A 14,915-nucleotide genomic window follows, 5' to 3' on the forward strand; every position below is an offset into this window, starting at 1 on the left:
CACCAGTACGCAAACGGTTTACGTACATGTAGTATATTATGAATACTTATCATGTTGTGGAAGTGACGCATTTCAAGTTATCTCCTTTTTGTAACTGCTAAACCAATACTTAGGATATAATTGATATTTGGTGTTGGCGAGGATGGGAAGTAAAACATAGATGACAGTCCAAAGAACATAAGCCGACTGTCGTAAAGTTTTGCGTTGGGTCAGCATTGCTGGTGTTGGTGGAGATAAGAAACGACACGTTTTTGCTGCTTTGGCCAACAAGACAATTATATGCAAAACGTATATTTTAAAAACGTTACTTACCAGAATATTCTATCCAATACACCTTATCACTTCTAAATTCCGATTCCAATTTCGCTTCTGAATTAAATCCTAAATAGTCTGCAAGTAAAGAAGACAATGTCCCTTAACCAAAATTCTCCAGTCATTATTATCATCATTCAGTGCTGACCTCATGATACCAACATTACTGGCGTTGATTTGCTACATATATGTATGCTAACAGTTGTTGGTAGATGCATCCCTAATGTCCTGCTGGGTAACCTATTGAAGCTCTTTGTTTGTTATTTTGACACTATCGCACAGGATACCTGAAAGGTAAAGTAAAACCTTTAGAAGCCATATTTTACATAGTTACGTTTTCCCTTTACGATCACGTTCTCAAAACGACTCTGCGGGATTCTTTTACGCGTGAATCGTTTGCTACGCGTAAGCGAATTTATGACTGAACCAACGCTTCGCCTTACACCTTGTGATCAATACTGATTCACTTTGAATTTTACGCACTCATATATGAATAACTAAACTACTTGATTCACTCGATCTGATGTTATAGTCATGAAGAACTCTTGACGTATATGTATCCGAGCGCTGGCAAAATATGAGAGATAAATCAATAGCATTTTAACCGTACAGAAACGTTGACATCATCGTGCACGTCCTGTGCTGGCGGTAAATTTTTACTTCAGCATGATCGTAAACGTAAAACGTAAGCTTGCGAAACCGCCCTATTACCAGGAGCAATAAGTGTCGACGCAGTAATCGTCAGAACCATCAGTTATTGAACGGCCGCTCAGGCTGCTGGCCGCTATTCTGCGCGCTCATCATCTATTCTAAGTTATTGCAATCGCAACAATCTCTGAACGGTTGTTACTTCTTAATAACAGCAAATTAATAAAGTAAATATACCACACCAACCTTTGAATTACACAAATCGGATCACGGCACCTGATGACTTACATTTTATACACATTAAAAACAACACTATTTGACATCAATTTTCAATGCAAATCTGAACTAATGTAACTGTATGAATACCAAAGAACAAATCCAATCCGATGAGATCTTCCACACTGAACCTAATAGATGGCAAACACTCCCATTAGCAGTAAAATATGACAGTTACACTTTACCTATCAAAATGATAGAACCATTATTTGGCAGATGTACGAACGGAATGCACTTGAGTGCAATCATTTTTTGATTCGCTGTTGATATAGGCATCTCAACAGCCCATTACACATAATGCCAGCTACATGAAATGTTTAATGGTCACTTGAAGCCATCCAGGGTTCATGGTATTCGAGGAGAAGTCAAACTGAGCATCACACTGGCAAATGTTCAACTGAGTGTTTCCGAAATGCACCGGCCTTGAGTAACAGGCGTTTATAAATGTATCTATATCAGCCTCCATTATTCACATCGCATAACAGCTATTTTCTCGGTAATTTCACACTGACAACACAGCAGTTGAAGTATGGTCTTCTTTCGCGTGAAACAAAATACCCATCTCCAAGAACGAGTGATCTAAGAGTATTCTCAAATTTTCCCCAGCCGACTCTTTGGCTTGTAAAGTGCAGCCCACACCCACGCCATGAGATGTTGTCTCGCAGAAAAATAATCTCTGCCCCGAAACCCCCATGGGTAATGTGCTGGTGGGAGACTCCGAGTTGAGAGAGCTGACCCCTTCATGAAATCGTGTCGAATGACCGCCAATACAAAGATACTAACCAATGAATGACCATGACTAGTGGGAGATGAAACCTCTGGTGCCAATGTGACTAACTGTAAAAGCAAGATGACCCCTGCCGAGCACTTTCATGTGATGAATCCACTTAGAGTTTGCTCGTTGAAGGAATTGACGGCTTGATTGGTTAAGTGGACCAAACTCCTCATAATTACTTGAATGGAGTGTCGGGCATGTCGAGTGATTATGGCAGCTGTGCCTTGCTCGACACAGGTTTATGTACTTTTATGGTAGGTCATGAGAAGACAAAAAGGAGGCCTGGCGCAGTACTCTAGAATAGGAGATGATTGAAGCAGTTTGGTCTGATAAGGGAAATATCTGCAGGCTGCCGACCGAAGAGGGTCGAGGCTGATGATTGAGCCGTACGTCCCTCCTCGGGCACCACAGATAGCGCTAGCCTTGAGTAGCCAATCAGAACCAGGATCCAGGAAGGTCAATACAATGAGATCGACAGTAAATCTTTACCCACGGAGTAAGATACATGAGTTAATGTCCCCATACGAATCACGGAAATCTATTTCAAGATACCAAATACTTATGATAGTTTACAAATCGTCTCATGATACGTAGTATGACTACACATGCACATGTATAATAATCAGTTTCACAAGCAGTATTTCGCTCCAAATGGCTCGTCCTTGGTGGTGTACTGTTCGATTCTTGCATGTGGGTATTTTTAGATAATCATACACTGGAAACGTGCAGTTTCAGCCAAAATATAACATTTGTTTAACTACCTCCTGTGCGAAATCACCATATTACGATTGCAATTTTCTCACGAAACGGACTTGTCAAATTGTATACTGCCGTATCAAGTCATGGAATGCGCAATACGATCTCGATTATGTCCTCCGGGAGATGGTGTCGCATACTAGTATGATTTCATAGTCTATTATTATATCTGGTAATCTAAATATCATCGCATTGCTGCCACCAAGTACATGTACATGCTACTACACCAGAGAAGTTGGCGTTGTCAGATTTATTAGGCAGGTTTCGAAAACCGCAAGAACAAGTTAGTACGAAGGTCTGTGATGTCACCAAGAGAAATATTACGATTTCTTTCATAAAATATGAACCTCGTATGCTTTATACGTCATCTGGCGACCTCTGTATGTATCATCAATTGAACTCACGAAGTGAATGGACAAAATATAATTTTCGCAGCTAAATGTTCCTCGTCTTGTGATGAAGATATTCAGACTCGACCTAAAGTACTTTAAGGAATTTATATCAAATGCTTCATGAAGTGAACGCCCAAAGGTATCCAAATACGTACCAGACTTGCAGAAGCACAATAACAATTAAACTTTATCTGTTGCTAGTTCACCAAATGTCAAAGTTACCCAGACGGAATCAGATCTAAAACAACTTTGCATTCTCATTCAGACATGCTTTGATTCCTGAAGATAGAGCATCTCTCATCCTAAAATCTCACCTCACGTAAATCGAACACCATCATATATCGTTCGGTATATCTATCTATATCTGAACGTCAGTTTATAATTCCCTTTATTGTGACTCTAGGTTTCATTTATATATGACTCATCAATCCGTTATTGTGACTCTCTGCCTTATCTCCCTTGTCGTCTGGCATGTCTAAGCCACACCATGCTTTGTCCCAGCTTATCATTACTTCACTCAAGTCACGCTCCTGGCGTAGGTTCATACAAACATGGTTACTGATGCAATCCTGAATGAAACGAAACAGAATGACATGGAACGAAATGAAATGATATCGATGATCGTAATGCAAACTGGCTCATCCAAGACAAAATTCCGATACCCAAGTGACGACCATTCCAATACTTATATCAATTCACATGCAAATCAACCCTGAAATGAAAATCGATGAAAAACACGCGGTACTTGTTTCGTTTCGGCGATTTCCTTTTGTTTCGATGATTTCATTCTGGGCGTGATCAGTAACGATTTACAACGCGTCCCTCAGGGACCCGTAATCAAGAACACATAGAGCCAGTGAATTAGTATGTAGCCAGGGATTCGGCCGCTTATCTTATACAGACCCACGACCACTTGAGATTGATATGCGTCCTCCGTGAGCTGTTAATATTGAATATTTGAGTAGAGGTTATGATTACACGAACGGCAAGAATGGTAATGTATCTTGAAACAATAACAGAGTCGTGGTACTTTAGTCGATGAGGCTCATGGCCAGATTACACTGATACAAGAATACAAGGGCGTTTTGGCGTGAGGGGCAAGTTGCAAGGTCAGGTCCGTGTTGTTTGGGGTTGGACATGTTTAAGCAAAAATACATCAGGTTCGCTTATATATTTTTGATGTAAGGTATAGTCCATAGAAATTAAAGCAGCTGAACGGACTGAAAAGCATTATTTTCTTTTTTATTACTAATTTGATGTTGTTCGGCCCGTCCTAAACGAAATATTTGTGCGTCATCTTAGGCCAATGTGTAGAATATGTAGACCATAGCGACATCTGTTGCAACGCTTTCGTTGTTATTCAACAACTTTTCCGTTGGTTTTTACCTTCTATCACTGAAGGTTTTTCAGCGGTAAGTTGTTTTTTTCCTCTTTCAATTTCATTTGTTTTTCTTACTCGAACGAAATACTTGCCGAGCGCTTACTTACATGACATGAATTACTTTAGTAAAAGTTGGCGAAATATGAATTGAAACACCTTCTTGAACGAACAGTCTAGCGGCGAACGTACTTCAACTAAATATTCGAAATTGGTTGGAAATAATTGTGTTATTGTGAACATGTTTGGCATAGCGATCATCATGCATTTCGGACTGCGTGGAATTTGATGATGGCCAGTTTCAATCTGGGCATACTGATTAATGATCAAAGCCTGGGTCCCTGTAGGCAGACAGGCTTGAGGCGCAGGATTAGTTAACAGTCGTGTATTTTGAATTGGAGAACTCTTCAAAACGTATACAAAATAACTAAAGCCCCGAATAGAGTACCAGACAAGGCAAGCATTGATTGTCCCTCCGTCATATCATCTCATGGGATTGAAAGACGGACACCATTATCCGTTTGATTTTACCAGATACTGCCGTCAGACTAGGACACCACATACCCAGCCAAGGAGATACGTCAAGCCAGTCACCAGAAGAAATCGAGTGATTTGTTGACGGTCTTTCTGATCTCAAGAGACCAAACAGACAGTTCACTCTGGTCGTGTATGTACGGGTTGATCTCACATGAACGTTGTAATGGCGGCTTCCACTTGATATCCAGAGTGCGTCTGAGGATACATATAAGAGTAACACTTGAGACCTTTTATATAGACCCTGGTCAGTGCAAAAGTATAGAAATATATAAAAATTCCATCATTATGCCTGTACATGAAGACACATTAGGATTGACTATTCTGTCAGCCTCAACAAAGGTCATATAGGCTGCCGCACATTATTTTCATTTTAGTCACCTTTTAGCACAGGCAACTCCGGATCCATCCACTTGCCTGGGATTATAATAATTACGTTATTGTCCGCCATTATTGTCCCTACAGCCAGACAGAGGAGACGGCAAACCCAGCCAAGTTGGTAGATGCTTCATGGGGAAGAACCAGAAAACGGGAGAATGGAAAAAATGCTTTAAATCTTTGACACCGTGTATCGTACGCTCGATCTTACTCCTAATCGGGTCAAAGTAATCCTAATCTTCAGGTCGACTCTCATCAATCCATACATCGATTTCGAACCGGCGTCAAAGGCGAGATTTCACATTGATTTCCGGTATCTCGATCTCGGCAGTGCCTTGAGATTGATTTCTTAACCAACCCAATTTCAAACTTCAAACACCACGTCAAGATTTTTTATGATTCCTGCATTAATCATGGATGAGCGTCTATCGGTTGTCTGTTCACATGTAATAAGCCGTTTACCGTTTTTTTCATGGTATGGGGGGTCGATGCATACATTGAGTTGAGACAAGCGATACAGCGAGCAGATTGATTGGAAATAACATTTGATGGCTAATTAGTCGCTACAGAAATCACTTTGATCTTTGAACCTTCAGCATAGTAATTTCAATGAGAATCTATTCTTGGCATTTGCTTTGATAATCATCTTCCTCAGAAAATTGTATCTGATTTTGTATTGTAATCGAGACGGGCTAATTATCTTGTCTATACACTTCAAAAGATACGACGTCACAGCGAAAAACAATTATTCCAGACTCTTTTACGTCTTCGCCAATTCAATCACGCATTTTTAATTGATGTTTATCCAAAAAATGACGATAACATCATTGTTTTTTGGTTGATTAACGTCCGTTTCTCGTACGAGAAAAGCAGAATGAGTTTGCCAATCTATTGATCGATCTACGATGCAGCAGATTCTGAATTCGTTGCGACGAACTGGCCGAGTCGTTACCACCACATGGGAACGTTTCGTAAGTCAGTAGTGAACCACCATCCAGAATAGGCTCCGAAATACAAGAATGCAAAAAACTCCAGTATCGGAGGGACTCAGTTAAAGGTGATTTTTGGATTTCTTGCTCCTTCTATCAATCTTCACCCTATTTATGTCGGGATTGCTTTTAAACCAATGCATTTCTCTACAGTAAATCACTACTAATTGGAGATGTTTGTCATTTGTCGAGTTTCAATCGCGGCAATATCTGTAATTGACATTTCAATCGATGCAGCTCCAGTGTTGATGCGGAGTCTGATGTTGCTCTTTAAACAGAATGAGAGGTTCGAACGCCGGGAAAGAATGCATGGGCTTCTCGGCGCTGATGTGAAGTCGACTGAAAAGGGTGCGGCTTTAGACAAACAAGTTAATTACTGCAGTTCAGCTGTTGCATTTTATTGGATTTTCACCGTAGACGCCCTTTACTTATCTAACAAGAAGTCGAAAAAATACAACTACTCTCATTCGCGTTTATTTTACGCCTCATGGGTCTAAAAATCGTTGCACTGAAATAGCCACATCATATTCCGACGCGGATGCATCGGCATCGGCGTTTGGTATTGTTGATTTCTGCGCCGGAAATCCAAGAGACGCCAGCCTTTTCTACACGTGCCTCAAATTTTCCCACCGAATGTGTTTGATAAACCTAAGACATCAGATGTTCCTCGTACAAAAAGAAATCTATTCTCGTTTATAACTACTTGTTTCAGTATTATACGCCGCCTCCAGTCATACATCCACAGAGAGATACCAAACCAGCAGGTTTCTTACACCGAGCCGCCTTTTCCTGGTTTTGTCTTTGATTAACCAATGAATAATTCATTTTTCTATGCCATCTACATGTACATTGTATCAGTTCTCTAATGCCAAGAAAAGGCGTGCTGGCGAAAAAAAGTTATTGGTTCTCTACTAATGAATGATACAGCTACATGTACACGTGTTCTCGTTTCACTTTTATCAGGCTAGTTGGTTTTGAGGCACACTCTGAGATATTTTTAAATTTTCGGCCAACGCAAATAATATGTTTGTGCATCTCATATCTTAAAAACCTTTTGGGGCTTTTCAGTAACCTGAAAAGCCTGTACGCATCCTTCATTTTGGTTAAAAAAATTCATCAGAAAGATTTCCCACGCCTTTCTGCTTAGAAATCGCTAGTGTCATGGGTGAAGCCATTTAATTAGTACTATCATCCGAAACTATCGCTCGAGATATCTGCTTCTGTAATCTGTTGGCATGGTGCTGAGAAAAATTAGTGTGGTACCAACGTCCGACTGAAGAACTAGCAATATAATGAGTACATTACTGGCCACGAATTTGTACCTTACAACCACAAGAGTGGCACCCAACAAGCAAGCGCTCACAAGACAAGAAGACATCGCGATCTTCACCGCATGATCTCATCTCCCTCTCTTTATAAAGAATTACTGCTTGAGTTGCTAATTAGCAACAATACGACGACGTACACTTCCGTTGTTTGGAAACTTCCTTCCGTTGGTTGAAAACTAGTCATGTCCAGCCATTACGTGACCAATGTATCAAAGTAGTTGTTTTTATGGTGTCTTTCATAAAAAAGTAACAAGTCGACGGTACGTGTTCTCGTGTGACCAAAGGACGAGCTTTGATTCTTGAAAGGGACAAAAATGAGTTTTTTAAATAATGGCTTCCAGTGGGGCCGAGACTTTTCCTACGCAGGCTTCTTGGAGCCACAGACCTATCGTTCCAAAGTGGACCTTTCAACAGGTTGGTGTTGGAAACGTGTGATTGTACAGGAAACTGTTGCCTGTATAATAATCGATGGCGAATGTAAAGAAAGATATATGTTTGTCCATCGCAGCGTTATAATGGTGAAACCCGCGAGACTCTATTCCTTGTAGTCGTTTTTGCACCTTCAAATTCCTCTATCGATTATGGTCACAGCATAATCGATTGCTAAGGGATATTCTTCAACAAAAGGGTTCAATGATACAGCAAATGCTTCTGTTATATTGGCACGGTATTTGTCAGTCACTTTGATGAGCATCCAGGGGTGCATTTTGTTTTTTAGCGGAAGCTATGAAACACAAATTGGCAATAAGCGTAACAAGACAGATGGGGACTTCCGCAGACGTGAATTCTTGTCGTGAGGGAAAGAAAAGGGTATTTGACAGATCTTTTACGTCATAGAAAAAGACAGGTTCATTCATGACAAACATGAAGAAAACTGTTGCTCGAATCGGTGTCTTTAAAAAAGTCCAACCGCATCCACAAAAGACCACCTGCTTCAGTCATGTTTTACGACAGATCGAATAAGAAGTGTTTTCAAATGAAGCGAAGTAAATTTTGTTCGAAAATGTTTCTCCTCCGAAACTTTTCTCAACGATTGTTAATTTTAGCTGGCTCTCAGTACCACCCTAAATTGTAACTAATTGCCCTATCATTACTGATTCTGTTATATAATCACTTCGAAAGCAGAAATTAACGGAAATATTAAAACAAACTTGCCGTTTCAAACTTTTCCGTCTGTGCTTATGAAGGAATCACACTGCACTACTTATCAATCTTTGTGAATAGTATTTTGCAAAAGGAATGACGAGAAGGAAAAAATATACTCTGTGAGCAAAACTAGCGATAGTACATCCGTTGATTCTAAGCCACCTGGGGACCTCACGGGATTCGCCGTCATACTTTTTCTGTCAACGTTAGCCACTAATTGCGGTTTCGGAACGCAGCTGCCACCGAGTTATTGGGAAGTATGGAGACTTCTGCAGGACGCTTGTTATACCTTGTTAAGGCTGTGATTTCCTGTTGACCAACAATCGAACCAAGTGTAACATCTGTGGTAGTTTCATATATTCCAGTGTTTTCATACGATAGAAAGCTAGAGATGCCATCACTTTCCAATCTATCTATCCCGGATGTTTCGATTGGTGAAGTGAACACTGTCAATATTGGGTAAAACCTTCAGACATTTGATAGTTAGTTACCATTGATAAGAGGTTTTGTATTAAGCATGCTAAATTCATTTGGGCGGTTGATGATCTGGGGATCGAAAGTCTAGACCAATAAATCAACGAGTATCACCCGTGGACAATAATCAAGCGTTAGATCGCATCTGTCCGTTGTCAATCAAAGGTACATGTAATTGGTGTTAGGTTAGGCATGTGATTCCACTGACGGTATTAAACAATTTGTCATAAAGATTGTTTTTCTGAAGGCTACGGGAGATGACGGAATGCTCTAGCCTACTCATCACATCTGCTCTCGTAATGTAATCGATGCGAAAGTGTTTTGTGTCAGAGTATTGGCGGCGGAAGAGAATGAGCGGTTCAAATGGGAAGCACGATGTCGCAGTAGAAAGAGCGTGCGACTTGCTATGCGGTTTGAAGCTCGGCAACTTCCACGTTAAACTTCCAACTATCTCGAAGTGGCCAAGAGTAGTGCGGCTCCGACAGAAGGGGTTTCTGCATTGGGCTAGGGAATGAATGCAAAGCGCTTTAGGGCAGTAAAGCTGTACAGTATAAAGCGCTTTAGCCCTAAGAACGTTTCAGTTCTGCATTAAGTAATAAAGGCGTATTTTCCCAAGAAAAGGCAAGAATATGGCGCTTCGGAAAGTAGCGAGAGAAAGGCAGGATGGCATCTACATTTATTATGAAACACCAATGAAACATAATCTTGCTTGAGTGTCTTGGAATACAAGTTGGCTACATGCAGGTCACATCCTCACTTCGACTCAGGCTCGCATTGGAAACATGAATGCCGGTATAGTGGTTTCACACTTAATTGAATTTTGGCTAACATGATGTGTTCGCTCGGACGATTGGATCCATTTGATATCCCCAATAATTTGCCTAGCTAACAAACTTATCGTTTACTTATCGCATATTCGACCACCTTCAAATTGAGGTCCACCATGTCAAGCTTGGCAATTAGTACATGAATGCGACCCGGTTACCGTGGTACCTAGAATACAACCCATATTTAAGTACTGCCTCAGGAAATGAGATTAGTTCTTGTTGCATCTCGTGTAAGTTTATACCCAAGGTCATATGGCAAAGCAATCTTGACCCCTTATCGTATTAAGGTAATAAGCAAGCTTACCACTAATAATCAACGCATGGCAGTCAGGCTAGACAAAATGCATCTTATGTTGAGGAACTCTTCTATAAGAAGTTTATCAATTATAAAAGCTCAGCAGACATTTCTTCATGTTGCGCGTAGCTCAAGGCGTGCTCTCAAAATGGATGTGAACTTTAGGTTCCGCTGCAGCAAAAGTCAGCATACTATAAAGAACAGAGTAGTGTATACCATTTCCACAGCGAAGAATGATAATAATTGGTTTCATGAGAAAACGGCACTTGAAGCTATGTTGCATACACAGAAAACACCGTGACTACAGCAGTGGAACAACATGCCTTCTTTCATATCAAACTTCTCGAGAGTAACTCGAAATACTGGCTTTGACAATATCGGACGATGCATCGCCTAGAACGAGCGAACCGCTATCAACTCTTCCCAGCCGGTTTTGAATTTAGCCTAATGAAGTGGACGTTTTGGCTTCTGACAAACGTCTTGAAAAACTTTCTGTCTTCAGATAAATCTTGTCAGAAAATCGTTCAGCAGATCAGAGAGAAATGTACAGGCCAGATTTCAGACTAGCAAATTACTTTCAAGGAAAAGAATCGACTTGTTTATAGAGAACTGAACTTGACGGCGTGATGGTTGAATCTAGTGAGATTGACTAGAGGTCCTCAGAATCTTGTTAGGACTTCTAAAGTACACACAAACTGGTCGAGAAACAATAGCATCTCGTTGCCTGATATCTCATTACACTAACAAGCAAAGTGAGCGGCAATAACGAACTTAGCAGCAAAAGACGCCACCTCCTCCACCGACCAATTACACGGTGAGCTAGACGTGACCCCGTGAAAAGCCGGATGTCCTTAATCACCATTACTTAGCCGCAGTTTCGAACTATGGGCATGTCCGCTGGACTCAAATGACCACGAGTGGGACATTCTCTTTGAGGGATTTATTCTATGGCCATTAGTTGCCAGGACGAGGATAATATGCCTAATGAACTAGCTCTCGAAAGGTACTGCAGACACAACGGTATCATGGTCTCGATCCAAGCATAAGTACATTGTGACTGTCCCTTACCACGAGCCTGGACACTGGGATATGATTACTCAGTTTCTTTGTGTATCAGTAAGCCGAAGGGAAACTTTTTCGTAGCAAGAGACAATTATCAGGAGGTGGTAATTTCTGATACCGGTAAAATGATTCGGATACAACCAGCAGAGACATACATACAGGACAGCTACAATAACCTCTGAGCTTATTTATGATTAATTGAGTTCAAAAAGCGAACGCTATCGTCATATCACACCTCCCCAGAACCAGCTATGCCGTGAACGAACTGAAGGAGACATATCACCATAAGGTCAACAAACAGACTGACAATTAACGTCTAGACTGGGCGTGTTCATATATCCTCAGAAACCAACTCGGTCTCTAACATCATCTAAACCTGAAAGTCTAATGATCACACGCTCTATTACAGTTTAAAGTTACGCCTCAAGCCATAATTCATTGCCTATGTTAGAAAGAACATCAAAGTGTTATTATCCAGCATTTTTGTTCTCTTTTTCAAATCATCGTTTGCGTCTTTTAATAGCTTGATTTTACTCCACGCCATAATATTACAAAAGTACACGTTCCCTATAACTAAAATTTCGGCTTGCTCACAGTAAGGTCATTGACAGTGACTGTGTCATGGCCGCACTGGCGACAACTCGCTGTTCGTGGATCTTTGCTTGACTGATAACGTTGCTGGCAAAATATCTTAAAACAATACGATGCTCCTTCATATCCCGTGTCTCGGTCTGTATCAAAGCGATGATAAATGAAACTCCCAAATAGTGCATGAGTCATTACAGTAAACTATGGAATTCCTTTACGAGAGTTTCTGAATAGAATCCCTTCCGAACACGTATTAGTCGGGTAACCGACACGGAGCATATGCACCAGTTCATGCACTGCAATGCATGCATCATCCAATGCATTCAGGCTCATGACCAGGCGACGAGCCGTACCTGTTCACCCAATCAAGGCCATGTCACGTTCTTTGGAGGAAACCAGTAACCTGGAACCCAAAGTGCAGCTATTTCCTTTTGGGGCCAGATGTTCTCGAAAAGAACAAAGTCATGACTCTCGAATGGACATCCCGATCATGATGGATGATTGTCCATCGACTTTAGTGGACGGTAATTTCCTTCGTCTGGTTATAATACCATGGACAGGCCGCGTGATAGTGGACTGGACAATTAGGTGCTCAGGAGGGATGCCCGGAAGAGAATGGACACGATAATGGTTTGGGCCCTCAGTCATGGTAATACCTTCGTTCGCCGCATTCTCACTTAAGGGCTGGTCACCACAGCTGAGCAGCGACTGACGGAGCGAGAATCAAATGAGGTCTAATGATTGACAGTGAGGTTTTTAGATGACGACTAACACCTGCATAATCAGATGGTGAGAACGACAGGTAGAGAATCTTCATTTCCGTCAATACATTGTAGCTGGTCATAAAATAATTAAACAGTTTTCAAAAGGCGGTGTTCATACAAGTTCCACAAGGGAAAGAAGTGCTGAAAACAAGTTATAATCCAAACCCACATCACCGAGGTTCCGTGGCGCAACGGTAGCGCGTCTGACTCCAGATCAGTAGGTTGCGTGTTCGAATCACGTAGGGTCAAGTGCTTTTCGGGTGTTTTAGTCTATCCAATAATTCAATCGTGCTTGCATTTGAATATTTCATCGTTTAGCTCCTGTGCCTCAAAACTTGTAGCAAAAGTCCCTTGGGCATCCTTTTGCTACCGATATTGTGTGCATGTTTTGTTTCAGCCAATCATAAATACACTTGCAACATGCTATGTAGTTCATTCATCATCGCAAACACAGCCCGCGATTATTAACTCCCACACCTTTTAAACCATAGTCGTCATTGCCTGAAGTCTCATTCACGAAAACCAGGGATAATTGTGTGGAACCTTGTCTTCTAAAGGCCATGAGCTACTAATCATCGTAGTGCGTGCCGTTCTTGGCTTCGTTTGTCGCAGAAGGAAGAACATCGCTTCTGGCACATTCCTACAGAATGGACCCAGACTATATTGAAATCTTAATGTTCCGAGACGTCCCGAGAGTAAGTCTGCGATGAGATTATTTCTGATGGTTGGATTTGGTGATGTGCTATTAGGTCTATCAAAATTTTAATAGAGCTAAGAATTTAGATCTTCAGAAATCCACAAAACTCTTTTCGTTCATATTGATTGCCCAAATCACTTCTTGTTGCATGTATGACAAAGCATTTGATATTTTCTGCTCTGCTGCAAAATTATGGCAGGCCTCTTCTCTCAAGAAAGTGTTCCGCATGCGTAATGTAATGGGAAGCTGTAATAACATGCTTGTCATGAAATAAATTCTCAAAAAAACTATGGTTTGAGTTCTAAACACATCGACCAATAACATTGATTATTTTATCATAGTCTTTCAAATAAATTATTTGAAAGACTGGTTTTATCAAGTTGGATGTCGACCATAATTTTGCATATAAGCTACATGTACAACATTATCCTCTTACGGACGAGCATCGCCTGTGGATCTTTGCTAAGACCATGATCATTAGACATACTAAGAGCCGAGCCATGTCAGCCGGTCAAGGCCCCTAGCATGAGCTTGGCCTTGGGGGCCAGGAATGCGTTTAATGAGAACAGCCAATGTGTCGCCATACTATGGAATGATACAACAGTACATGTCATATATGGCGATAGGTAAGCGTGATGGTCGGCCCGAAGGGGATCGTGGCATCAACCATGCAACTGGTCATAGTGGTTTTCTTCAGAGAAGAGTCATGTTTTTCTCGGACCCGAGCTCTTTAGATAAATGGGTAAATAATGTTGAGCCTCACAGTGGCTAATAAAGCCAAGGGCTAATATATCGTCAACGAGAAGCAGCTAAACTTGGGGTCGGCGAGCAAGTTAAGGCTGTAATAACTGTAGGGCATGGACTAACCAACAAGCTCATCGCACCCGCCGGTCCCCCGTTAAAATGTCTGGCAGACAAACCTGGTTTGTCACGAATATCCTTGAAAATGGATACCCTTGATAAGAGACCACCATCATGGTCATGTCCTTCCCTTAACTAATCAAACGTCTCATTGTTGAGTAGCACCTCAAGGCGCTGCGGGTACATCCTGATTCTTTCTATCCGCTTTGGCCGAGTCGTTACCTGCGAGAGTTAAGCTACTAGAACACGGAAGGAACACGGAAGGATCCGGTGTTCTTGAGGCGGCATAATCATGCTTTCGCTGATCGAGGAGATTTTTATAAGCAGATCCAGGTAAGCAGAGAAGAGTTTGCGACCATTGGGTACAAAAGGCCAACTTAAAGTACATGTATGACAACGTATGATATGTATCTAGTCGCGTCCTTTATTTCATAT

At 41.3% G+C, this 14,915-nt stretch overlaps 1 protein-coding gene across 1 annotated transcript in view; it reads right to left on the reverse strand.

The window, feature by feature from the left end:
• The window catches only part of LOC135497954 (neuropeptide S receptor-like), an 86,910-nt gene that overhangs the window by 44,102 nt on the left and 27,893 nt on the right, over positions 1-14,915 (reverse strand). The window contains exon 2 of the mRNA XM_064788007.1: positions 313-390. The gene's annotated coding sequence lies outside the window, so the exon portion shown is untranslated. The remainder of the gene's footprint in view (positions 1-312; positions 391-14,915) is intronic.

This window comes from Lineus longissimus, chromosome 13 (assembly GCF_910592395.1).
Source record: "Lineus longissimus chromosome 13, tnLinLong1.2, whole genome shotgun sequence".
NCBI lineage: Eukaryota > Metazoa > Nemertea > Pilidiophora > Heteronemertea > Lineidae > Lineus > Lineus longissimus.